The sequence below is a fragment of the Lissotriton vulgaris genome, unplaced genomic scaffold (assembly GCF_964263255.1).
Source record: "Lissotriton vulgaris unplaced genomic scaffold, aLisVul1.2 SCAFFOLD_1527, whole genome shotgun sequence".
Classification (NCBI taxonomy): domain Eukaryota; kingdom Metazoa; phylum Chordata; class Amphibia; order Caudata; family Salamandridae; genus Lissotriton; species Lissotriton vulgaris.
In genome coordinates, this window is record NW_028241337.1 from 511,192 (window position 1) to 534,039 (window position 22,848).

The window sequence follows — 22,848 nt, forward strand, 5'->3', positions numbered from 1 at the left end:
CGTGTTTAAAATGACACTGTGAAATTAATAAAGGGCCAAATACTATTTCTAACTCCTAAATTACATTTTCAGCAGTATCATTGGGAATTTCCTCTTGGGCATAGACTATGAAACATTTTCAAAGCAAACAGTCTCTGTTTAAGTAGAATTTCTTTCACTGCCATTTTGGTAAATGTTTCTGGTGATGGAGAAGCAGGATTGCTGGTTACTGTTTCAATTAGTTATAAAATAGAGGAGGGATAAAATTGACCCAGTTGGTGTTCGAACCCTTAGCGTTTGAATGCTTTTGCTCCATTCGCCTAGGACTCCAAGCCGCAATCCATTGCACCAGAGATCCGACCTGATTCAACAAGGTGATCAGAGATTCACAAATAAAAAGATGACCTATAAGTTGTTGACCAACTTTATCAAATTAATCGGACACTAGCTTACATTTTGAACATTGAATTGGATAAAAGATAATCAACATGTCAAACTACATGATACAGTTTGGGTAAGTCTTCTTAACCCTTGTCAAAGAAAGTAGAGCACAGATGGGTATGTAAGGACTCGATCAAGACTTTTTTGAACCATCTGTAATTGGAATTCCCATTCATTGGATCCTGAAAAGAGTATGCAATTGATATACATTTTTTTTAACCAAGCTGCCTGAACAGGGACTTGAACCCTGGACCCTCGGATTAAAAGTCTGATGCTCTACCGACTGAGCTATCCAGGCTCTGAGGCAGCAATACACAAAATGACATTATCAACATTAGGAAGTGTCCCAACTATCACTACGTTTTTTAACCCCTTGCGTGCGGGGCGTATTTTCCGCCTGTGCTGACTCCGCCTTGCGCGGGCGGAGTCATGACGGAACGGTTTCGTCATCAGCACAGCTCACCCGTAGCTGATGACGGAAACGTTCTGTCATCAGCACGCAAGGGGTTAAGATGGTTGCCGGTATTAGTACTAAATACAGAGAATATAATAATGAATTGGTACTTGGGATAACAGGATAACAGGGATAAAACTGACTCTGGTGGGATTCGAACCCACAACCTTTGAATATCTATTTTACATTCACCTAGAAGTCCAATGCGCTATCCATTGCGCCACAGAGCCAATCTGCTATAATGAGGTGCAGAGATGTTCTGAAATGAAATAATGAGCTATTAGCTGTTGATCAGCTTTATAAAGTTCATTTGATACTATAACCATGGCTTTATTTTGAATATTGAATTGGTGAAATGATATTCACCGTCTCAGACTACATGATACCATTGGTAAATCTACGTACGACTTAAGTTTAGTCAAATGGCACATAATATGTGAGACAGATGTGTATTTCACAACTCCATGAAAGACGTTTTTGCAATTTTAGTAATGGAATATCTTATTCGTCATGCAGGGGTCCACAAAAAGAGCATACAATTAGAGTACTTTTTCTTTAAAGGAAACAACCGCCTGAACAGGGACTTGAACCCTGGACCCTCAGATTAAAAGTCTGATGCTCTACCGACTGAGCTATCCAGGCTCTGCTATACTCTACCTTAAAATCAGCTAAACAAATGTGGACGTACACTGACCTACACTTTGTATATTTATATAATTACATATATTAGCAATCAATATTCTAGAGTTTAATAATGAATTGATATTTTAAGCATTTGAAATTTCAGCAGCACACGTAATCCATTAAAACTCCGGAAATTTGTACTATCTCATTTTCGGATGACATAGAAATCACGTGTTTAAAATGACACTGTGAAATTAATAAAGGGCCAAATACTATTTCTAACTCCTAAATTACATTTTCAGCAGTATCATTGGGAATTTCCTCTTGGGCATAGACTATGAAACATTTTCAAAGCAAACAGTCTCTGTTTAAGTAGAATTTCTTTCACTGCCATTTTGGTAAATGTTTCTGGTGATGGAGAAGCAGGATTGCTGGTTACTGTTTCAATTAGTTATAAAATAGAGGAGGGATAAAATTGACCCAGTTGGTGTTCGAACCCTTAGCGTTTGAATGCTTTTGCTCCATTCGCCTAGGACTCCAAGCCGCAATCCATTGCACCAGAGATCCGACCTGATTCAACAAGGTGATCAGAGATTCACAAATAAAAAGATGACCTATAAGTTGTTGACCAACTTTATCAAATTAATCGGACACTAGCTTACATTTTGAACATTGAATTGGATAAAAGATAATCAACATGTCAAACTACATGATACAGTTTGGGTAAGTCTTCTTAACCCTTGTCAAAGAAAGTAGAGCACAGATGGGTATGTAAGGACTCGATCAAGACTTTTTTGAACCATCTGTAATTGGAATTCCCATTCATTGGATCCTGAAAAGAGTATGCAATTGATATACATTTTCTTTAACCAAGCCGCCTGAACAGGGACTTGAACCCTGGGCCCTCAGATTAAAAGTCTGATTCTCTACCGACTGAGCTATCCAGGCTCTGAGGCAGCACCCCACAAAATGACATTATCAACATTAGGAAGTGTCCCAACTATCACTACGTTTTTTAACCCCTTGCGTGCGGGGCGTATTTTCCGCCTGTGCTGACTCCGCCTTGTGCGGGCGGAGTCATGACGGAACGGTTTCGTCATCAGCACGCAAGGGGTTAAGATGGTTGCCGGTATTAGTACTAAATACAGAGAATATAATAATGAGTTGGTACTTGGGATAACAGGATAACAGGGATAAAACTGACTCTGGTGGGATTCGAACCCACAACCTTTGAATATCTATTTTACATTCACCTAGAAGTCCAATGCGCTATCCATTGCGCCACAGAGCCAATCTGCTATAATGAGGTGCAGAGATGTTCTGAAATGAAATAATGAGCTATTAGCTGTTGATCAGCTTTATAAAGTTCATTTGATACTATAACCATGGCTTTATTTTGAATATTGAATTGGTGAAATGATATTCACCGTCTCAGACTACATGATACCATTGGTAAATCTACGTACGACTTAAGTTTAGTCAAATGGCACATAATATGTGAGACAGATGTGTATTTCACAACTCCATGAAAGACGTTTTTGCAATTTTAGTAATGGAATATCTTATTCGTCATGCAGGGGTCCACAAAAAGAGCATACAATTAGAGTACTTTTTCTTTAAAGGAAACAACCGCCTGAACAGGGACTTGAACCCTGGACCCTCAGATTAAAAGTCTGATGCTCTACCGACTGAGCTATCCAGGCTCTGCTATACTCTACCTTAAAATCAGCTAAACAAATGTGGACGTACACTGACCTACACTTTGTATATTTATATAATTACATATATTAGCAATCAATATTCTAGAGTTTAATAATGAATTGATATTTTAAGCATTTGAAATTTCAGCAGCACACGTAATCCATTAAAACTCCGGAAATTTGTACTATCTCATTTTCGGATGACATAGAAATCACGTGTTTAAAATGACACTGTGAAATTAATAAAGGGCCAAATACTATTTCTAACTCCTAAATTACATTTTCAGCAGTATCATTGGGAATTTCCTCTTGGGCATAGACTATGAAACATTTTCAAAGCAAACAGTCTCTGTTTAAGTAGAATTTCTTTCACTGCCATTTTGGTAAATGTTTCTGGTGATGGAGAAGCAGGATTGCTGGTTACTGTTTCAATTAGTTATAAAATAGAGGAGGGATAAAATTGACCCAGTTGGTGTTCGAACCCTTAGCGTTTGAATGCTTTTGCTCCATTCGCCTAGGACTCCAAGCCGCAATCCATTGCACCAGAGATCCGACCTGATTCAACAAGGTGATCAGAGATTCACAAATAAAAAGATGACCTATAAGTTGTTGACCAACTTTATCAAATTAATCGGACACTAGCTTACATTTTGAACATTGAATTGGATAAAAGATAATCAACATGTCAAACTACATGATACAGTTTGGGTAAGTCTTCTTAACCCTTGTCAAAGAAAGTAGAGCACAGATGGGTATGTAAGGACTCGATCAAGACTTTTTTGAACCATCTGTAATTGGAATTCCCATTCATTGGATCCTGAAAAGAGTATGCAATTGATATACATTTTTTTTAACCAAGCTGCCTGAACAGGGACTTGAACCCTGGACCCTCGGATTAAAAGTCTGATGCTCTACCGACTGAGCTATCCAGGCTCTGAGGCAGCAATACACAAAATGACATTATCAACATTAGGAAGTGTCCCAACTATCACTACGTTTTTTAACCCCTTGCGTGCGGGGCGTATTTTCCGCCTGTGCTGACTCCGCCTTGCGCGGGCGGAGTCATGACGGAACGGTTTCGTCATCAGCACAGCTCACCCGTAGCTGATGACGGAAACGTTCTGTCATCAGCACGCAAGGGGTTAAGATGGTTGCCGGTATTAGTACTAAATACAGAGAATATAATAATGAATTGGTACTTGGGATAACAGGATAACAGGGATAAAACTGACTCTGGTGGGATTCGACCCCACAACCTTTGAATATCTATTTTACATTCACCTAGAAGTCCAATGCGCTATCCATTGCGCCACAGAGCCAATCTGCTATAATGAGGTGCAGAGATGTTCTGAAATGAAATAATGAGCTATTAGCTGTTGATCAGCTTTATAAAGTTCATTTGATACTATAACCATGGCTTTATTTTGAATATTGAATTGGTGAAATGATATTCACCGTCTCAGACTACATGATACCATTGGTAAATCTACGTACGACTTAAGTTTAGTCAAATGGCACATAATATGTGAGACAGATGTGTATTTCACAACTCCATGAAAGACGTTTTTGCAATTTTAGTAATGGAATATCTTATTCGTCATGCAGGGGTCCACAAAAAGAGCATACAATTAGAGTACTTTTTCTTTAAAGGAAACAACCGCCTGAACAGGGACTTGAACCCTGGACCCTCAGATTAAAAGTCTGATGCTCTACCGACTGAGCTATCCAGGCTCTGCTATACTCTACCTTAAAATCAGCTAAACAAATGTGGACGTACACTGACCTACACTTTGTATATTTATATAATTACATATATTAGCAATCAATATTCTAGAGTTTAATAATGAATTGATATTTTAAGCATTTGAAATTTCAGCAGCACACGTAATCCATTAAAACTCCGGAAATTTGTACTATCTCATTTTCGGATGACATAGAAATCACGTGTTTAAAATGACACTGTGAAATTAATAAAGGGCCAAATACTATTTCTAACTCCTAAATTACATTTTCAGCAGTATCATTGGGAATTTCCTCTTGGGCATAGACTATGAAACATTTTCAAAGCAAACAGTCTCTGTTTAAGTAGAATTTCTTTCACTGCCATTTTGGTAAATGTTTCTGGTGATGGAGAAGCAGGATTGCTGGTTACTGTTTCAATTAGTTATAAAATAGAGGAGGGATAAAATTGACCCAGTTGGTGTTCGAACCCTTAGCGTTTGAATGCTTTTGCTCCATTCGCCTAGGACTCCAAGCCGCAATCCATTGCACCAGAGATCCGACCTGATTCAACAAGGTGATCAGAGATTCACAAATAAAAAGATGACCTATAAGTTGTTGACCAACTTTATCAAATTAATCGGACACTAGCTTACATTTTGAACATTGAATTGGATAAAAGATAATCAACATGTCAAACTACATGATACAGTTTGGGTAAGTCTTCTTAACCCTTGTCAAAGAAAGTAGAGCACAGATGGGTATGTAAGGACTCGATCAAGACTTTTTTGAACCATCTGTAATTGGAATTCCCATTCATTGGATCCTGAAAAGAGTATGCAATTGATATACATTTTCTTTAACCAAGCCGCCTGAACAGGGACTTGAACCCTGGGCCCTCAGATTAAAAGTCTGATTCTCTACCGACTGAGCTATCCAGGCTCTGAGGCAGCACCCCACAAAATGACATTATCAACATTAGGAAGTGTCCCAACTATCACTACGTTTTTTAACCCCTTGCGTGCGGGGCGTATTTTCCGCCTGTGCTGACTCCGCCTTGTGCGGGCGGAGTCATGACGGAACGGTTTCGTCATCAGCACGCAAGGGGTTAAGATGGTTGCCGGTATTAGTACTAAATACAGAGAATATAATAATGAGTTGGTACTTGGGATAACAGGATAACAGGGATAAAACTGACTCTGGTGGGATTCGAACCCACAACCTTTGAATATCTATTTTACATTCACCTAGAAGTCCAATGCGCTATCCATTGCGCCACAGAGCCAATCTGCTATAATGAGGTGCAGAGATGTTCTGAAATGAAATAATGAGCTATTAGCTGTTGATCAGCTTTATAAAGTTCATTTGATACTATAACCATGGCTTTATTTTGAATATTGAATTGGTGAAATGATATTCACCGTCTCAGACTACATGATACCATTGGTAAATCTACGTACGACTTAAGTTTAGTCAAATGGCACATAATATGTGAGACAGATGTGTATTTCACAACTCCATGAAAGACGTTTTTGCAATTTTAGTAATGGAATATCTTATTCGTCATGCAGGGGTCCACAAAAAGAGCATACAATTAGAGTACTTTTTCTTTAAAGGAAACAACCGCCTGAACAGGGACTTGAACCCTGGACCCTCAGATTAAAAGTCTGATGCTCTACCGACTGAGCTATCCAGGCTCTGCTATACTCTACCTTAAAATCAGCTAAACAAATGTGGACGTACACTGACCTACACTTTGTATATTTATATAATTACATATATTAGCAATCAATATTCTAGAGTTTAATAATGAATTGATATTTTAAGCATTTGAAATTTCAGCAGCACACGTAATCCATTAAAACTCCGGAAATTTGTACTATCTCATTTTCGGATGACATAGAAATCACGTGTTTAAAATGACACTGTGAAATTAATAAAGGGCCAAATACTATTTCTAACTCCTAAATTACATTTTCAGCAGTATCATTGGGAATTTCCTCTTGGGCATAGACTATGAAACATTTTCAAAGCAAACAGTCTCTGTTTAAGTAGAATTTCTTTCACTGCCATTTTGGTAAATGTTTCTGGTGATGGAGAAGCAGGATTGCTGGTTACTGTTTCAATTAGTTATAAAATAGAGGAGGGATAAAATTGACCCAGTTGGTGTTCGAACCCTTAGCGTTTGAATGCTTTTGCTCCATTCGCCTAGGACTCCAAGCCGCAATCCATTGCACCAGAGATCCGACCTGATTCAACAAGGTGATCAGAGATTCACAAATAAAAAGATGACCTATAAGTTGTTGACCAACTTTATCAAATTAATCGGACACTAGCTTACATTTTGAACATTGAATTGGATAAAAGATAATCAACATGTCAAACTACATGATACAGTTTGGGTAAGTCTTCTTAACCCTTGTCAAAGAAAGTAGAGCACAGATGGGTATGTAAGGACTCGATCAAGACTTTTTTGAACCATCTGTAATTGGAATTCCCATTCATTGGATCCTGAAAAGAGTATGCAATTGATATACATTTTCTTTAACCAAGCCGCCTGAACAGGGACTTGAACCCTGGGCCCTCAGATTAAAAGTCTGATTCTCTACCGACTGAGCTATCCAGGCTCTGAGGCAGCACCCCACAAAATGACATTATCAACATTAGGAAGTGTCCCAACTATCACTACGTTTTTTAACCCCTTGCGTGCGGGGCGTATTTTCCGCCTGTGCTGACTCCGCCTTGTGCGGGCGGAGTCATGACGGAACGGTTTCGTCATCAGCACGCAAGGGGTTAAGATGGTTGCCGGTATTAGTACTAAATACAGAGAATATAATAATGAGTTGGTACTTGGGATAACAGGATAACAGGGATAAAACTGACTCTGGTGGGATTCGAACCCACAACCTTTGAATATCTATTTTACATTCACCTAGAAGTCCAATGCGCTATCCATTGCGCCACAGAGCCAATCTGCTATAATGAGGTGCAGAGATGTTCTGAAATGAAATAATGAGCTATTAGCTGTTGATCAGCTTTATAAAGTTCATTTGATACTATAACCATGGCTTTATTTTGAATATTGAATTGGTGAAATGATATTCACCGTCTCAGACTACATGATACCATTGGTAAATCTACGTACGACTTAAGTTTAGTCAAATGGCACATAATATGTGAGACAGATGTGTATTTCACAACTCCATGAAAGACGTTTTTGCAATTTTAGTAATGGAATATCTTATTCGTCATGCAGGGGTCCACAAAAAGAGCATACAATTAGAGTACTTTTTCTTTAAAGGAAACAACCGCCTGAACAGGGACTTGAACCCTGGACCCTCAGATTAAAAGTCTGATGCTCTACCGACTGAGCTATCCAGGCTCTGCTATACTCTACCTTAAAATCAGCTAAACAAATGTGGACGTACACTGACCTACACTTTGTATATTTATATAATTACATATATTAGCAATCAATATTCTAGAGTTTAATAATGAATTGATATTTTAAGCATTTGAAATTTCAGCAGCACACGTAATCCATTAAAACTCCGGAAATTTGTACTATCTCATTTTCGGATGACATAGAAATCACGTGTTTAAAATGACACTGTGAAATTAATAAAGGGCCAAATACTATTTCTAACTCCTAAATTACATTTTCAGCAGTATCATTGGGAATTTCCTCTTGGGCATAGACTATGAAACATTTTCAAAGCAAACAGTCTCTGTTTAAGTAGAATTTCTTTCACTGCCATTTTGGTAAATGTTTCTGGTGATGGAGAAGCAGGATTGCTGGTTACTGTTTCAATTAGTTATAAAATAGAGGAGGGATAAAATTGACCCAGTTGGTGTTCGAACCCTTAGCGTTTGAATGCTTTTGCTCCATTCGCCTAGGACTCCAAGCCGCAATCCATTGCACCAGAGATCCGACCTGATTCAACAAGGTGATCAGAGATTCACAAATAAAAAGATGACCTATAAGTTGTTGACCAACTTTATCAAATTAATCGGACACTAGCTTACATTTTGAACATTGAATTGGATAAAAGATAATCAACATGTCAAACTACATGATACAGTTTGGGTAAGTCTTCTTAACCCTTGTCAAAGAAAGTAGAGCACAGATGGGTATGTAAGGACTCGATCAAGACTTTTTTGAACCATCTGTAATTGGAATTCCCATTCATTGGATCCTGAAAAGAGTATGCAATTGATATACATTTTTTTTAACCAAGCTGCCTGAACAGGGACTTGAACCCTGGACCCTCGGATTAAAAGTCTGATGCTCTACCGACTGAGCTATCCAGGCTCTGAGGCAGCAATACACAAAATGACATTATCAACATTAGGAAGTGTCCCAACTATCACTACGTTTTTTAACCCCTTGCGTGCGGGGCGTATTTTCCGCCTGTGCTGACTCCGCCTTGCGCGGGCGGAGTCATGACGGAACGGTTTCGTCATCAGCACAGCTCACCCGTAGCTGATGACGGAAACGTTCTGTCATCAGCACGCAAGGGGTTAAGATGGTTGCCGGTATTAGTACTAAATACAGAGAATATAATAATGAATTGGTACTTGGGATAACAGGATAACAGGGATAAAACTGACTCTGGTGGGATTCGAACCCACAACCTTTGAATATCTATTTTACATTCACCTAGAAGTCCAATGCGCTATCCATTGCGCCACAGAGCCAATCTGCTATAATGAGGTGCAGAGATGTTCTGAAATGAAATAATGAGCTATTAGCTGTTGATCAGCTTTATAAAGTTCATTTGATACTATAACCATGGCTTTATTTTGAATATTGAATTGGTGAAATGATATTCACCGTCTCAGACTACATGATACCATTGGTAAATCTACGTACGACTTAAGTTTAGTCAAATGGCACATAATATGTGAGACAGATGTGTATTTCACAACTCCATGAAAGACGTTTTTGCAATTTTAGTAATGGAATATCTTATTCGTCATGCAGGGGTCCACAAAAAGAGCATACAATTAGAGTACTTTTTCTTTAAAGGAAACAACCGCCTGAACAGGGACTTGAACCCTGGACCCTCAGATTAAAAGTCTGATGCTCTACCGACTGAGCTATCCAGGCTCTGCTATACTCTACCTTAAAATCAGCTAAACAAATGTGGACGTACACTGACCTACACTTTGTATATTTATATAATTACATATATTAGCAATCAATATTCTAGAGTTTAATAATGAATTGATATTTTAAGCATTTGAAATTTCAGCAGCACACGTAATCCATTAAAACTCCGGAAATTTGTACTATCTCATTTTCGGATGACATAGAAATCACGTGTTTAAAATGACACTGTGAAATTAATAAAGGGCCAAATACTATTTCTAACTCCTAAATTACATTTTCAGCAGTATCATTGGGAATTTCCTCTTGGGCATAGACTATGAAACATTTTCAAAGCAAACAGTCTCTGTTTAAGTAGAATTTCTTTCACTGCCATTTTGGTAAATGTTTCTGGTGATGGAGAAGCAGGATTGCTGGTTACTGTTTCAATTAGTTATAAAATAGAGGAGGGATAAAATTGACCCAGTTGGTGTTCGAACCCTTAGCGTTTGAATGCTTTTGCTCCATTCGCCTAGGACTCCAAGCCGCAATCCATTGCACCAGAGATCCGACCTGATTCAACAAGGTGATCAGAGATTCACAAATAAAAAGATGACCTATAAGTTGTTGACCAACTTTATCAAATTAATCGGACACTAGCTTACATTTTGAACATTGAATTGGATAAAAGATAATCAACATGTCAAACTACATGATACAGTTTGGGTAAGTCTTCTTAACCCTTGTCAAAGAAAGTAGAGCACAGATGGGTATGTAAGGACTCGATCAAGACTTTTTTGAACCATCTGTAATTGGAATTCCCATTCATTGGATCCTGAAAAGAGTATGCAATTGATATACATTTTCTTTAACCAAGCCGCCTGAACAGGGACTTGAACCCTGGGCCCTCAGATTAAAAGTCTGATTCTCTACCGACTGAGCTATCCAGGCTCTGAGGCAGCACCCCACAAAATGACATTATCAACATTAGGAAGTGTCCCAACTATCACTACGTTTTTTAACCCCTTGCGTGCGGGGCGTATTTTCCGCCTGTGCTGACTCCGCCTTGTGCGGGCGGAGTCATGACGGAACGGTTTCGTCATCAGCACGCAAGGGGTTAAGATGGTTGCCGGTATTAGTACTAAATACAGAGAATATAATAATGAGTTGGTACTTGGGATAACAGGATAACAGGGATAAAACTGACTCTGGTGGGATTCGAACCCACAACCTTTGAATATCTATTTTACATTCACCTAGAAGTCCAATGCGCTATCCATTGCGCCACAGAGCCAATCTGCTATAATGAGGTGCAGAGATGTTCTGAAATGAAATAATGAGCTATTAGCTGTTGATCAGCTTTATAAAGTTCATTTGATACTATAACCATGGCTTTATTTTGAATATTGAATTGGTGAAATGATATTCACCGTCTCAGACTACATGATACCATTGGTAAATCTACGTACGACTTAAGTTTAGTCAAATGGCACATAATATGTGAGACAGATGTGTATTTCACAACTCCATGAAAGACGTTTTTGCAATTTTAGTAATGGAATATCTTATTCGTCATGCAGGGGTCCACAAAAAGAGCATACAATTAGAGTACTTTTTCTTTAAAGGAAACAACCGCCTGAACAGGGACTTGAACCCTGGACCCTCAGATTAAAAGTCTGATGCTCTACCGACTGAGCTATCCAGGCTCTGCTATACTCTACCTTAAAATCAGCTAAACAAATGTGGACGTACACTGACCTACACTTTGTATATTTATATAATTACATATATTAGCAATCAATATTCTAGAGTTTAATAATGAATTGATATTTTAAGCATTTGAAATTTCAGCAGCACACGTAATCCATTAAAACTCCGGAAATTTGTACTATCTCATTTTCGGATGACATAGAAATCACGTGTTTAAAATGACACTGTGAAATTAATAAAGGGCCAAATACTATTTCTAACTCCTAAATTACATTTTCAGCAGTATCATTGGGAATTTCCTCTTGGGCATAGACTATGAAACATTTTCAAAGCAAACAGTCTCTGTTTAAGTAGAATTTCTTTCACTGCCATTTTGGTAAATGTTTCTGGTGATGGAGAAGCAGGATTGCTGGTTACTGTTTCAATTAGTTATAAAATAGAGGAGGGATAAAATTGACCCAGTTGGTGTTCGAACCCTTAGCGTTTGAATGCTTTTGCTCCATTCGCCTAGGACTCCAAGCCGCAATCCATTGCACCAGAGATCCGACCTGATTCAACAAGGTGATCAGAGATTCACAAATAAAAAGATGACCTATAAGTTGTTGACCAACTTTATCAAATTAATCGGACACTAGCTTACATTTTGAACATTGAATTGGATAAAAGATAATCAACATGTCAAACTACATGATACAGTTTGGGTAAGTCTTCTTAACCCTTGTCAAAGAAAGTAGAGCACAGATGGGTATGTAAGGACTCGATCAAGACTTTTTTGAACCATCTGTAATTGGAATTCCCATTCATTGGATCCTGAAAAGAGTATGCAATTGATATACATTTTTTTTAACCAAGCTGCCTGAACAGGGACTTGAACCCTGGACCCTCGGATTAAAAGTCTGATGCTCTACCGACTGAGCTATCCAGGCTCTGAGGCAGCAATACACAAAATGACATTATCAACATTAGGAAGTGTCCCAACTATCACTACGTTTTTTAACCCCTTGCGTGCGGGGCGTATTTTCCGCCTGTGCTGACTCCGCCTTGCGCGGGCGGAGTCATGACGGAACGGTTTCGTCATCAGCACAGCTCACCCGTAGCTGATGACGGAAACGTTCTGTCATCAGCACGCAAGGGGTTAAGATGGTTGCCGGTATTAGTACTAAATACAGAGAATATAATAATGAATTGGTACTTGGGATAACAGGATAACAGGGATAAAACTGACTCTGGTGGGATTCGAACCCACAACCTTTGAATATCTATTTTACATTCACCTAGAAGTCCAATGCGCTATCCATTGCGCCACAGAGCCAATCTGCTATAATGAGGTGCAGAGATGTTCTGAAATGAAATAATGAGCTATTAGCTGTTGATCAGCTTTATAAAGTTCATTTGATACTATAACCATGGCTTTATTTTGAATATTGAATTGGTGAAATGATATTCACCGTCTCAGACTACATGATACCATTGGTAAATCTACGTACGACTTAAGTTTAGTCAAATGGCACATAATATGTGAGACAGATGTGTATTTCACAACTCCATGAAAGACGTTTTTGCAATTTTAGTAATGGAATATCTTATTCGTCATGCAGGGGTCCACAAAAAGAGCATACAATTAGAGTACTTTTTCTTTAAAGGAAACAACCGCCTGAACAGGGACTTGAACCCTGGACCCTCAGATTAAAAGTCTGATGCTCTACCGACTGAGCTATCCAGGCTCTGCTATACTCTACCTTAAAATCAGCTAAACAAATGTGGACGTACACTGACCTACACTTTGTATATTTATATAATTACATATATTAGCAATCAATATTCTAGAGTTTAATAATGAATTGATATTTTAAGCATTTGAAATTTCAGCAGCACACGTAATCCATTAAAACTCCGGAAATTTGTACTATCTCATTTTCGGATGACATAGAAATCACGTGTTTAAAATGACACTGTGAAATTAATAAAGGGCCAAATACTATTTCTAACTCCTAAATTACATTTTCAGCAGTATCATTGGGAATTTCCTCTTGGGCATAGACTATGAAACATTTTCAAAGCAAACAGTCTCTGTTTAAGTAGAATTTCTTTCACTGCCATTTTGGTAAATGTTTCTGGTGATGGAGAAGCAGGATTGCTGGTTACTGTTTCAATTAGTTATAAAATAGAGGAGGGATAAAATTGACCCAGTTGGTGTTCGAACCCTTAGCGTTTGAATGCTTTTGCTCCATTCGCCTAGGACTCCAAGCCGCAATCCATTGCACCAGAGATCCGACCTGATTCAACAAGGTGATCAGAGATTCACAAATAAAAAGATGACCTATAAGTTGTTGACCAACTTTATCAAATTAATCGGACACTAGCTTACATTTTGAACATTGAATTGGATAAAAGATAATCAACATGTCAAACTACATGATACAGTTTGGGTAAGTCTTCTTAACCCTTGTCAAAGAAAGTAGAGCACAGATGGGTATGTAAGGACTCGATCAAGACTTTTTTGAACCATCTGTAATTGGAATTCCCATTCATTGGATCCTGAAAAGAGTATGCAATTGATATACATTTTCTTTAACCAAGCCGCCTGAACAGGGACTTGAACCCTGGGCCCTCAGATTAAAAGTCTGATTCTCTACCGACTGAGCTATCCAGGCTCTGAGGCAGCACCCCACAAAATGACATTATCAACATTAGGAAGTGTCCCAACTATCACTACGTTTTTTAACCCCTTGCGTGCGGGGCGTATTTTCCGCCTGTGCTGACTCCGCCTTGTGCGGGCGGAGTCATGACGGAACGGTTTCGTCATCAGCACGCAAGGGGTTAAGATGGTTGCCGGTATTAGTACTAAATACAGAGAATATAATAATGAGTTGGTACTTGGGATAACAGGATAACAGGGATAAAACTGACTCTGGTGGGATTCGAACCCACAACCTTTGAATATCTATTTTACATTCACCTAGAAGTCCAATGCGCTATCCATTGCGCCACAGAGCCAATCTGCTATAATGAGGTGCAGAGATGTTCTGAAATGAAATAATGAGCTATTAGCTGTTGATCAGCTTTATAAAGTTCATTTGATACTATAACCATGGCTTTATTTTGAATATTGAATTGGTGAAATGATATTCACCGTCTCAGACTACATGATACCATTGGTAAATCTACGTACGACTTAAGTTTAGTCAAATGGCACATAATATGTGAGACAGATGTGTATTTCACAACTCCATGAAAGACGTTTTTGCAATTTTAGTAATGGAATATCTTATTCGTCATGCAGGGGTCCACAAAAAGAGCATACAATTAGAGTACTTTTTCTTTAAAGGAAACAACCGCCTGAACAGGGACTTGAACCCTGGACCCTCAGATTAAAAGTCTGATGCTCTACCGACTGAGCTATCCAGGCTCTGCTATACTCTACCTTAAAATCAGCTAAACAAATGTGGACGTACACTGACCTACACTTTGTATATTTATATAATTACATATATTAGCAATCAATATTCTAGAGTTTAATAATGAATTGATATTTTAAGCATTTGAAATTTCAGCAGCACACGTAATCCATTAAAACTCCGGAAATTTGTACTATCTCATTTTCGGATGACATAGAAATCACGTGTTTAAAATGACACTGTGAAATTAATAAAGGGCCAAATACTATTTCTAACTCCTAAATTACATTTTCAGCAGTATCATTGGGAATTTCCTCTTGGGCATAGACTATGAAACATTTTCAAAGCAAACAGTCTCTGTTTAAGTAGAATTTCTTTCACTGCCATTTTGGTAAATGTTTCTGGTGATGGAGAAGCAGGATTGCTGGTTACTGTTTCAATTAGTTATAAAATAGAGGAGGGATAAAATTGACCCAGTTGGTGTTCGAACCCTTAGCGTTTGAATGCTTTTGCTCCATTCGCCTAGGACTCCAAGCCGCAATCCATTGCACCAGAGATCCGACCTGATTCAACAAGGTGATCAGAGATTCACAAATAAAAAGATGACCTATAAGTTGTTGACCAACTTTATCAAATTAATCGGACACTAGCTTACATTTTGAACATTGAATTGGATAAAAGATAATCAACATGTCAAACTACATGATACAGTTTGGGTAAGTCTTCTTAACCCTTGTCAAAGAAAGTAGAGCACAGATGGGTATGTAAGGACTCGATCAAGACTTTTTTGAACCATCTGTAATTGGAATTCCCATTCATTGGATCCTGAAAAGAGTATGCAATTGATATACATTTTTTTTAACCAAGCTGACTGAACAGGGACTTGAACCCTGGACCCTCGGATTAAAAGTCTGATGCTCTACCGACTGAGCTATCCAGGCTCTGAGGCAGCAATACACAAAATGACATTATCAACATTAGGAAGTGTCCCAACTATCACTACGTTTTTTAACCCCTTGCGTGCGGGGCGTATTTTCCGCCTGTGCTGACTCCGCCTTGTGCGGGCGGAGTCATGACGGAACGGTTTCGTCATCAGCACAGCTCACCCGTAGCTGATGACGGAAACGTTCTGTCATCAGCACGCAAGGGGTTAAGATGGTTGCCGGTATTAGTACTAAATACAGAGAATATAATAATGAATTGGTACTTGGGATAACAGGATAACAGGGATAAAACTGACTCTGGTGGGATTCGAACCCACAACCTTTGAATATCTTTTTTACATTCACCTAGAAGTCCAATGCGCTATCCATTGCGCCACAGAGCCAATCTGCTATAATGAGGTGCAGAGATGTTCTGAAATGAAATAATGAGCTATTAGCTGTTGATCAGCTTTATAAAGTTTATTTGATACTATAACCATGGCTATATTTTGAATATTGAATTGGTGAAATGATATTCACCGTCTCAGACTACATGATACCATTGGTAAATCTACGTACGACTTAAGTTTAGTCAAATGGCACATAATATGTGAGACAGATGTGTATTTCACAACTCCATGAAAGACGTTTTTGCAATTTTAGTAATGGAATATCTTATTCGTCATGCAGGGGTCCACAAAAAGAGCATACAATTAGAGTACTTTTTCTTTAAAGGAAACAACCGCCTGAACAGGGACTTGAACCCTGGACCCTCAGATTAAAAGTCTGATGCTCTACCGACTGAGCTATCCAGGCTCTGCTATACTCTACCTTAAAATCAGCTAAACAAATGTGGACGTACACTGACCTACACTTTGTATATTTATATAATTACATATATTAGCAATCAATATTCTAGAGTTTAATAATGAATTGATATTTTAAGCATTTGAAATTTCAGCAGCACACGTAATCCATTAAAACTCCGGAAATTTGTACTATCTCATTTTCGGATGACATAGAAATCACGTGTTTAAAATGACACTGTGAAATTAATAAAGGGCCAAATACTATTTCTAACTCCTAAATTACATTTTCAGCAGTATCATTGGGAATTTCCTCTTGGGCATAGACTATGAAACATTTTCAAAGCAAACAGTCTCTGTTTAAGTAGAATTTCTTTCACTGCCATTTTGGTAAATGTTTCTGGTGATGGAGAAGCAGGATTGCTGGTTACTGTTTCAATTAGTTATAAAATAGAGGAGGGATAAAATTGACCCAGTTGGTGTTCGAACCCTTAGCGTTTGAATGCTTTTGCTCCATTCGCCTAGGACTCCAAGCCGCAATCCATTGCACCAGAGATCCGACCTGATTCAACAAGGTGATCAGAGATTCACAAATAAAAAGATGACCTATAAGTTGTTGACCAACTTTATCAAATTAATCGGACACTAGCTTACATTTTGAACATTGAATTGGATAAAAGATAATCAACATGTCAAACTACATGATACAGTTTGGGTAAGTCTTCTTAACCCTTGTCAAAGAAAGTAGAGCACAGATGGGTATGTAAGGACTCGATCAAGACTTTTTTGAACCATCTGTAATTGGACTTCCCATTCATTGGATCCTGAAAAGAGTATGCAATTGATATACATTTTTTTTAACCAAGCTGCCTGAACAGGGACTTGAACCCTGGACCCTCGGATTAAAAGTCTGATGCTCTACCGACTGAGCTATCCAGGCTCTGAGGCAGCAATACACAAAATGACATTATCAACATTAGGAAGTGTCCCAACTATCACTACGTTTTTTAACCCCTTGCGTGCGGGGCGTATTTTCCGCCTGTGCTGACTCCGCCTTGCGCGGGCGGAGTCATGACGGAACGGTTTCGTCATCAGCACAGCTCACCCGTAGCTGATGACGGAAACGTTCTGTCATCAGCACGCAAGGGGTTAAGATGGTTGCCGGTATTAGTACTAAATACAGAGAATATAATAATGAGTTGGTACTTGGGATAACAGGATAACAGGGATAAAACTGACTCTGGTGGGATTCGAACCCACAACCTTTGAATATCTATTTTACATTCACCTAGAAGTCCAACGCGCTATCCATTGCGCCACAGAGCCAATCTGCTATAATGAGGTGCAGAGATGTTCTGAAATGAAATAATGAGCTATTAGCTGTTGATCAGCTTTATAAAGTTCATTTGATACTATAACCATGGCTTTATTTTGAATATTGAATTGGTGAAATGATATTCACCGTCTCAGACTACATGATACCATTGGTAAATCTACGTACGACTTAAGTTTAGTCAAATGGCACATAATATGTGAGACAGATGTGTATTTCACAACTCCATGAAAGACGTTTTTGCAATTTTAGTAATGGAATATCTTATTCGTCATGCAGGGGTCCACAAAAAGAGCATACAATTAGAGTACTTTTTCTTTAAAGGAAACAACCGCCTGAACAGGGACTTGAACCCTGGACCCTCAGATTAAAAGTCTGATGCTCTACCGACTGAGCTATCCAGGCTCTGCTATACTCTACCTTAAAATCAGCTAAACAAATGTGGACGTACACTGACCTACACTTTGTATATTTATATAATTACATATATTAGCAATCAATATTCTAGAGTTTAATAATGAATTGATATTTTAAGCATTTGAAATTTCAGCAGCACACGTAATCCATTATAACTCTGGAAATTTGTACTATCTCATTTTCGGATGACATAGAAATCACGTGTTTAAAATGACAATGTGAAATTAATAAAGGGCCAAATACTATTACTAACTCCTAAATTACATTTTCAGCAGTATCATTGGGAATTTCCTCTTGGGCATAGACTATGCAACATTTTCAAAGCAAACAGTCTCTGTTTAAGTAGACTTTCTTTCACTGCCATTTTGGTAAATGTTTCTGGTGATGGAGAAGCAGGATTGCTGGTTACTGTTTCAATTAGTTATAAAATAGAGGAGGGATAAAATTGACCCAGTTGGTGTTCGAACCCTTAGCGTTTGAATGCTTTTGCTACATTCGCCTAGGACTCCAAGCCGCAATCCATTGCACCAGAGATCCGACCTGATTCAACAAGGTGATCAGAGATTCACAAATAAAAAGATGTCCTATAAGTTGTTGACCAACTTCATCAAATTAATCGGACACTAGCTTACATTTTGAACATTGAATTGGATAAAAGATAATCAACATGTCAAACTACATGATACAGTTTGGGTAAGTCTTCTTAACCCTTGTCAAAGAAAGTAGAGCACAGATGGGTATGTAAGGACTCGATCAAGACTTTTTTGAACCATCTGTAATTGGAATTCCCATTCATTGGATCCTGAAAAGAGTATGCAATTGATATACATTTTCTTTAACCAAGCCGCCTGAACAGGGACTTGAACCCTGGGCCCTCAGATTAAAAGTCTGATGCTCTACCGACTGAGCTATCCAGGCTCTGAGGCAGCACCCCACAAAATGACATTATCAACATTAGGAAGTGTCCCAACTATCACTACGTTTTTTAACCCCTTGCGTGCGGGGCGTATTTTCCGCCTGTGCTGACTCCGCCTTGCGCGGGCGGAGTCATGACGGAACGGTTTCGTCATCAGCACAGCTCACCCGTAGCTGATGACGGAAATGTTCTGTCATCAGCACGCAAGGGGTTAAGATGGTTGCCGGTATTAGTACTAAATACAGAGAATATAATAATGAATTGGTACTTGGGATAACAGGATAACAGGGATAAAACTGACTCTGGTGGGATTCGAACCCACAACCTTTGAATATCTTTTTTACATTCACCTAGAAGTCCAATGCGTTATCCATTGCGCCACAGAGCCAATCTGCTATAATGAGGTGCAGAGATGTTCTGAAATGAAATAATGAGCTATTAGCTGTTGATCAGCTTTATAAAGTTCATTTGATACTATAACCATGGCTATATTTTGAATATTGAATTGGTGAAATGATATTCACCGTCTCAGACTACATGATACCATTGGTAAATCTACGTACGACTTAAGTTTAGTCAAATGGCACATAATATGTGAGACAGATGTGTATTTCACAACTCCATGAAAGACGTTTTTGCAATTTTAGTAATGGAATATCTTATTCGTCATGCAGGGGTCCACAAAAAGAGCATACAATTAGAGTACTTTTTCTTTAAAGGAAATAACCGCCTGAACAGGGACTTGAACCCTGGACCCTCAGATTAAAAGTCTGATGCTCTACCGACTGAGCTATCCAGGCTCTGCTATACACTACCTTAAAATCAGCTAAACAAATGTGGACGTACACTGACCTACACTTTGTATATTTATATAATTACATATATTAGCAATCAATATTCTAGAGTTTAATAATGAATTGATATTATAAGCATTTGAAATTTCAGCAGCACACGTAATCCATTATAACTCCGGAAATTTGTACTATCTCATTTTCGGATGACATAGAAATCACGTGTTTAAAATGACACTGTGAAATTAATAAAGGGCCAAATACTATTACTAACTCCTAAATTACATTTTCAGCAGTATCATTGGGAATTTCCTCTTGGGCATAGACTATGCAACATTTTCAAAGCAAACAGTCTCTGTTTAAGTAGACTTTCTTTCACTGCCATTTTGGTAAATGTTTCTGGTGATGGAGAAGCAGGATTGCTGGTTACTGTTTCAATTAGTTATAAAATAGAGGAGGGATAAAATTGACCCAGTTGGTGTTCGCACCCTTAGCGTTTGAATGCTTTTGCTCCATTCGCCTAGGACTCCAAGCCGCAATCCATTGCACCAGAGATCCGAACTGATTCAACAAGGTGATCAGAGATTCACAAATAAAAAGATGACCTATAAGTTGTTGACCAACTTTATCAAATTAATCGGACACTAGCTTACATTTTGAACATTGAATTGGATAAAAGATAATCAACATGTCAAACTACATGATACAGTTTGGGTAAGTCTTCTTAACCCTTGTCAAAGAAAGTAGAGCACAGATGGGTATGTAAGGACTCGATCAAGACTTTTTTGAACCATCTGTAATTGGAATTCCCATTCATTGGATCCTGAAAAGAGTATGCAATTGATATACATTTTTTTTAACCAAGCTGACTGAACAGGGACTTGAACCCTGGACCCTCGGATTAAAAGTCTGATGCTCTACCGACTGAGCTATCCAGGCTCTGAGGCAGCAATACACAAAATGACATTATCAACATTAGGAAGTGTCCCAACTATCACTACGTTTTTTAACCCCTTGCGTGCGGGGCGTATTTTCCGCCTGTGCTGACTCCGCCTTGTGCGGGCGGAGTCATGACGGAACGGTTTCGTCATCAGCACAGCTCACCCGTAGCTGATGACGGAAACGTTCTGTCATCAGCACGCAAGGGGTTAAGATGGTTGCCGGTATTAGTACTAAATACAGAGAATATAATAATGAATTGGTACTTGGGATAACAGGATAACAGGGATAAAACTGACTCTGGTGGGATTCGAACCCACAACCTTTGAATATCTTTTTTACATTCACCTAGAAGTCCAATGCGCTATCCATTGCGCCACAGAGCCAATCTGCTATAATGAGGTGCAGAGATGTTCTGAAATGAAATAATGAGCTATTAGCTGTTGATCAGCTTTATAAAGTTCATTTGATACTATAACCATGGCTATATTTTGAATATTGAATTGGTGAAATGATATTCACCGTCTCAGACTACATGATACCATTGGTAAATCTACGTACGACTTAAGTTTAGTCAAATGGCACATAATATGTGAGACAGATGTGTATTTCACAACTCCATGAAAGACGTTTTTGCAATTTTAGTAATGGAATATCTTATTCGTCATGCAGGGGTCCACAAAAAGAGCATACAATTAGAGTACTTTTTCTTTAAAGGAAACAACCGCCTGAACAGGGACTTGAACCCTGGACCCTCAGATTAAAAGTCTGATGCTCTACCGACTGAGCTATCCAGGCTCTGCTATACTCTACCTTAAAATCAGCTAAACAAATGTGGACGTACACTGACCTACACTTTGTATATTTATATAATTACATATATTAGCAATCAATATTCTAGAGTTTAATAATGAATTGATATTTTAAGCATTTGAAATTTCAGCAGCACACGTAATCCATTAAAACTCCGGAAATTTGTACTATCTCATTTTCGGATGACATAGAAATCACGTGTTTAAAATGACACTGTGAAATTAATAAAGGGCCAAATACTATTTCTAACTCCTAAATTACATTTTCAGCAGTATCATTGGGAATTTCCTCTTGGGCATAGACTATGAAACATTTTCAAAGCAAACAGTCTCTGTTTAAGTAGAATTTCTTTCACTGCCATTTTGGTAAATGTTTCTGGTGATGGAGAAGCAGGATTGCTGGTTACTGTTTCAATTAGTTATAAAATAGAGGAGGGATAAAATTGACCCAGTTGGTGTTCGAACCCTTAGCGTTTGAATGCTTTTGCTCCATTCGCCTAGGACTCCAAGCCGCAATCCATTGCACCAGAGATCCGACCTGATTCAACAAGGTGATCAGAGATTCACAAATAAAAAGATGACCTATAAGTTGTTGACCAACTTTATCAAATTAATCGGACACTAGCTTACATTTTGAACATTGAATTGGATAAAAGATAATCAACATGTCAAACTACATGATACACTTTGGGTAAGTCTTCTTAACCCTTGTCAAAGAAAGTAGAGCACAGATGGGTATGTAAGGACTCGATCAAGACTTTTTTGAACCATCTGTAATTGGAATTCCCATTCATTGG

At 38.4% G+C, this 22,848-nt stretch overlaps 27 non-coding genes across 27 annotated transcripts; all 27 read right to left on the bottom strand.

Annotated features, from left to right (window-relative positions):
• Window positions 1–1,013: 1,013 nt before the first annotated feature.
• TRNAR-UCU (transfer RNA arginine (anticodon UCU)) lies at window positions 1,014–1,104 on the bottom strand. The gene is given in 2 exon segments: window positions 1,014–1,049; window positions 1,068–1,104. It is a non-coding gene; the product is annotated as a tRNA-Arg (tRNA).
• Window positions 1,105–1,443: 339 nt separating this feature from the next.
• Window positions 1,444–1,516, bottom strand: TRNAK-UUU (transfer RNA lysine (anticodon UUU)). The gene has a single exon. It is a non-coding gene; the product is annotated as a tRNA-Lys (tRNA).
• A 1,182-nt stretch (window positions 1,517–2,698) lies between these two features.
• On the bottom strand, window positions 2,699–2,789 carry TRNAR-UCU (transfer RNA arginine (anticodon UCU)). Its single transcript is given in 2 exon segments — window positions 2,699–2,734; window positions 2,753–2,789. It is a non-coding gene; the product is annotated as a tRNA-Arg (tRNA).
• A 339-nt stretch (window positions 2,790–3,128) lies between these two features.
• TRNAK-UUU (transfer RNA lysine (anticodon UUU)) lies at window positions 3,129–3,201 on the bottom strand. Its single transcript has one exon. It is a non-coding gene; the product is annotated as a tRNA-Lys (tRNA).
• Window positions 3,202–4,426: 1,225 nt separating this feature from the next.
• Window positions 4,427–4,517, bottom strand: TRNAR-UCU (transfer RNA arginine (anticodon UCU)). The gene is given in 2 exon segments: window positions 4,427–4,462; window positions 4,481–4,517. It is a non-coding gene; the product is annotated as a tRNA-Arg (tRNA).
• A 339-nt stretch (window positions 4,518–4,856) lies between these two features.
• On the bottom strand, window positions 4,857–4,929 carry TRNAK-UUU (transfer RNA lysine (anticodon UUU)). Its single transcript has one exon. It is a non-coding gene; the product is annotated as a tRNA-Lys (tRNA).
• Window positions 4,930–6,111: 1,182 nt separating this feature from the next.
• TRNAR-UCU (transfer RNA arginine (anticodon UCU)) lies at window positions 6,112–6,202 on the bottom strand. The gene is given in 2 exon segments: window positions 6,112–6,147; window positions 6,166–6,202. It is a non-coding gene; the product is annotated as a tRNA-Arg (tRNA).
• A 339-nt stretch (window positions 6,203–6,541) lies between these two features.
• Window positions 6,542–6,614, bottom strand: TRNAK-UUU (transfer RNA lysine (anticodon UUU)). Its single transcript has one exon. It is a non-coding gene; the product is annotated as a tRNA-Lys (tRNA).
• A 1,182-nt stretch (window positions 6,615–7,796) lies between these two features.
• On the bottom strand, window positions 7,797–7,887 carry TRNAR-UCU (transfer RNA arginine (anticodon UCU)). The gene is given in 2 exon segments: window positions 7,797–7,832; window positions 7,851–7,887. It is a non-coding gene; the product is annotated as a tRNA-Arg (tRNA).
• A 339-nt stretch (window positions 7,888–8,226) lies between these two features.
• On the bottom strand, window positions 8,227–8,299 carry TRNAK-UUU (transfer RNA lysine (anticodon UUU)). The gene has a single exon. It is a non-coding gene; the product is annotated as a tRNA-Lys (tRNA).
• A 1,225-nt stretch (window positions 8,300–9,524) lies between these two features.
• On the bottom strand, window positions 9,525–9,615 carry TRNAR-UCU (transfer RNA arginine (anticodon UCU)). The gene is given in 2 exon segments: window positions 9,525–9,560; window positions 9,579–9,615. It is a non-coding gene; the product is annotated as a tRNA-Arg (tRNA).
• Window positions 9,616–9,954: 339 nt separating this feature from the next.
• On the bottom strand, window positions 9,955–10,027 carry TRNAK-UUU (transfer RNA lysine (anticodon UUU)). The gene has a single exon. It is a non-coding gene; the product is annotated as a tRNA-Lys (tRNA).
• Window positions 10,028–11,209: 1,182 nt separating this feature from the next.
• TRNAR-UCU (transfer RNA arginine (anticodon UCU)) lies at window positions 11,210–11,300 on the bottom strand. Its single transcript is given in 2 exon segments — window positions 11,210–11,245; window positions 11,264–11,300. It is a non-coding gene; the product is annotated as a tRNA-Arg (tRNA).
• Window positions 11,301–11,639: 339 nt separating this feature from the next.
• On the bottom strand, window positions 11,640–11,712 carry TRNAK-UUU (transfer RNA lysine (anticodon UUU)). Its single transcript has one exon. It is a non-coding gene; the product is annotated as a tRNA-Lys (tRNA).
• Window positions 11,713–12,937: 1,225 nt separating this feature from the next.
• Window positions 12,938–13,028, bottom strand: TRNAR-UCU (transfer RNA arginine (anticodon UCU)). Its single transcript is given in 2 exon segments — window positions 12,938–12,973; window positions 12,992–13,028. It is a non-coding gene; the product is annotated as a tRNA-Arg (tRNA).
• Window positions 13,029–13,367: 339 nt separating this feature from the next.
• TRNAK-UUU (transfer RNA lysine (anticodon UUU)) lies at window positions 13,368–13,440 on the bottom strand. The gene has a single exon. It is a non-coding gene; the product is annotated as a tRNA-Lys (tRNA).
• Window positions 13,441–14,622: 1,182 nt separating this feature from the next.
• Window positions 14,623–14,713, bottom strand: TRNAR-UCU (transfer RNA arginine (anticodon UCU)). Its single transcript is given in 2 exon segments — window positions 14,623–14,658; window positions 14,677–14,713. It is a non-coding gene; the product is annotated as a tRNA-Arg (tRNA).
• Window positions 14,714–15,052: 339 nt separating this feature from the next.
• Window positions 15,053–15,125, bottom strand: TRNAK-UUU (transfer RNA lysine (anticodon UUU)). The gene has a single exon. It is a non-coding gene; the product is annotated as a tRNA-Lys (tRNA).
• A 1,225-nt stretch (window positions 15,126–16,350) lies between these two features.
• On the bottom strand, window positions 16,351–16,441 carry TRNAR-UCU (transfer RNA arginine (anticodon UCU)). Its single transcript is given in 2 exon segments — window positions 16,351–16,386; window positions 16,405–16,441. It is a non-coding gene; the product is annotated as a tRNA-Arg (tRNA).
• A 339-nt stretch (window positions 16,442–16,780) lies between these two features.
• On the bottom strand, window positions 16,781–16,853 carry TRNAK-UUU (transfer RNA lysine (anticodon UUU)). The gene has a single exon. It is a non-coding gene; the product is annotated as a tRNA-Lys (tRNA).
• A 1,225-nt stretch (window positions 16,854–18,078) lies between these two features.
• Window positions 18,079–18,169, bottom strand: TRNAR-UCU (transfer RNA arginine (anticodon UCU)). The gene is given in 2 exon segments: window positions 18,079–18,114; window positions 18,133–18,169. It is a non-coding gene; the product is annotated as a tRNA-Arg (tRNA).
• Window positions 18,170–18,508: 339 nt separating this feature from the next.
• On the bottom strand, window positions 18,509–18,581 carry TRNAK-UUU (transfer RNA lysine (anticodon UUU)). The gene has a single exon. It is a non-coding gene; the product is annotated as a tRNA-Lys (tRNA).
• Window positions 18,582–19,438: 857 nt separating this feature from the next.
• TRNAK-UUU (transfer RNA lysine (anticodon UUU)) lies at window positions 19,439–19,511 on the bottom strand. Its single transcript has one exon. It is a non-coding gene; the product is annotated as a tRNA-Lys (tRNA).
• Window positions 19,512–19,806: 295 nt separating this feature from the next.
• On the bottom strand, window positions 19,807–19,897 carry TRNAR-UCU (transfer RNA arginine (anticodon UCU)). The gene is given in 2 exon segments: window positions 19,807–19,842; window positions 19,861–19,897. It is a non-coding gene; the product is annotated as a tRNA-Arg (tRNA).
• A 339-nt stretch (window positions 19,898–20,236) lies between these two features.
• Window positions 20,237–20,309, bottom strand: TRNAK-UUU (transfer RNA lysine (anticodon UUU)). Its single transcript has one exon. It is a non-coding gene; the product is annotated as a tRNA-Lys (tRNA).
• A 1,225-nt stretch (window positions 20,310–21,534) lies between these two features.
• On the bottom strand, window positions 21,535–21,625 carry TRNAR-UCU (transfer RNA arginine (anticodon UCU)). Its single transcript is given in 2 exon segments — window positions 21,535–21,570; window positions 21,589–21,625. It is a non-coding gene; the product is annotated as a tRNA-Arg (tRNA).
• A 339-nt stretch (window positions 21,626–21,964) lies between these two features.
• TRNAK-UUU (transfer RNA lysine (anticodon UUU)) lies at window positions 21,965–22,037 on the bottom strand. The gene has a single exon. It is a non-coding gene; the product is annotated as a tRNA-Lys (tRNA).
• Between the last annotated feature and the right edge of the window lie 811 nt (window positions 22,038–22,848).